The sequence below is a fragment of the Perissodus microlepis genome, chromosome 3 (assembly GCF_051167445.1).
Source record: "Perissodus microlepis isolate ML-2025 ecotype Zambia chromosome 3, ASM5116744v1, whole genome shotgun sequence".
NCBI lineage: Eukaryota > Metazoa > Chordata > Actinopteri > Cichliformes > Cichlidae > Perissodus > Perissodus microlepis.
The window spans coordinates 47,642,035-47,643,831 of record NC_140463.1 but is presented as its reverse complement, the minus strand read 5'-3'; the positions used below and the strand labels follow the sequence as shown (position 1 = coordinate 47,643,831).

The following is a 1,797-nucleotide window of genomic DNA, read 5'->3' as shown; positions in this document are numbered from 1 at the left end:
TTACTAGTTTCTCACAGTGATTGATAGCTCTTGTCAGCATACTGTTAACATACCTGTTTGTTCCCAGAACTCTGAACACACGACTCTCATCTGTAATTTCTTGTGTTACCTGCACATAAAGTGAAAATTCACATGTGTAATGACTTAGAACAAATATGATAAGCACATGATACGAGCTCAGCCAACGCTGGATGAATTTACTAGTTCATCAACTCATCTGAATGGAAACTCCTCCCTTTGAGGCCATGCTTCCAGAACGCCAGCACACTATCCTGCAAGCAGACTGACAGAACAGGAGGTGTCACTCAGCTTTCAGGACACACATCAGCTCTCATTCACTCTGTTTGTCACATCATTATTTCTACCTAGTGTTTCAATGGGGAAGTCAAAGACTATTTCTGCAGCCAGCTGTCTGGATGGAAGTCCTTGCAGGTTCACGATCTTTACAGTTCCTGTCCAAATGGTACACAGATTGAGAATGAGCACGAAAGACATTTGAAGGATTCACAATATGCGAGGGGACTTACTTTCCAAGGTGATGAGAACAGTGTCTCGGTCCAGCTGGGTTACCTGCACGGCTCTGAGTGCTCCACTATCTCCTGACGCACGGAAAGAAGGAAGCTTGTTGAAACAAGTTGAAGTTTGAAGCTTCAGGAAGTCAGCAGAGAAATTCAGAAACGGTCCTACCTGGCACTGGAACAGGAGCGCCGTTCAGCTCTATAATATCAAACCTGAGCTGTTGGCCGGTTGGTGGTTTATCATTACTACAGTCTCTCACTCCAACACACAGCTGAGGAAACTCATCTGTTGCCAACACCAGCAGTTCAAATATCGGAAGAGAATCTGGGAGCCTGATGGCGAGTTGCTGTGAAACAGTCACCAAGGAAAACAAGAAAAACTAAATAAATTCTCATGATGGTTAAGTGATGCTTGTTAAACTGGAGCTGAACCTGTTCATACAACCGTCCAAAACAGCACAACAGGATTCTTGTATGATTAGTAAATCTTGAGATTAAAGATAAACCGATGCCATCCACCCATCCATCCATCCATCCACCCGTCCATCCACCCATCCATCTGTCCATCCATCCGTCTATGCATCCATCCATCCAAGCATCCGTCCATCCGTCTGCTTCCGCTTATCCTTTTTCAGGGTGGCGGGGGGCTGGAGCAGTTGGAGAACTTGGAGAAGTTTGCCAGTGTGGGATTATAATATTATTTTATGCCATGTTAGACCCCTAATTAAAGATTGTGAATTATTATGTAGTTTTAGTTTGCATTATTCTCCTGAATTAGAAGAAGGTGATAACTATTGCATTTGTTAAACTGATTTGCATTACATTAGACTGCTGATTTATTGTGAATGAATGATATTGTTTTATGATGCATTATACTGCTGAGTTATAAGAAATACTGTTCGCAGAAAGTCATCGCCTTATTTGTCTGATTAGAAGAGAACAGAACACACTGGAGAGGTTTTCTGCCCCATCTCAGCAGGAGCAGATAAACAGGGAGCCAAGGTCGTAGCTTAGGCGCCGTGTGAGAGAAAGGATGTGAATGTTTAGGCTTTTATGATTAGGTGGGGGCCACTAGAGGCTATAAGAGTTTGATCAATGCTCCACCATTTTGAGATCTGATGCTGTCTGCGTACGGTGTCCATCTCCCACGCGTGTGATCATTAAAATCATCGTTTGACTCAACCCGGCCGGACCAGTGTTGTTATTGTGGTTTTTCCTCTTGTATCCATCCCCAATATTTGAATCCGTAACACCATCAAACTCCTCGTTGGAGGGGAGA

General features: G+C 43.6%; 1 long non-coding RNA gene across 1 annotated transcript; it reads right to left on the bottom strand.

Annotated features, from left to right (window-relative positions):
* Window positions 1-201: 201 nt before the first annotated feature.
* Window positions 202-894, bottom strand: LOC146391707 (uncharacterized). Its single transcript, XR_014798646.1, has 4 exons — window positions 688-894; window positions 528-599; window positions 366-452; window positions 202-283 (listed from the first exon to the last, which is right to left on the bottom strand). It is a non-coding gene; the product is annotated as an uncharacterized LOC146391707 (long non-coding RNA).
* Window positions 895-1,797: the final 903 nt, after the last annotated feature.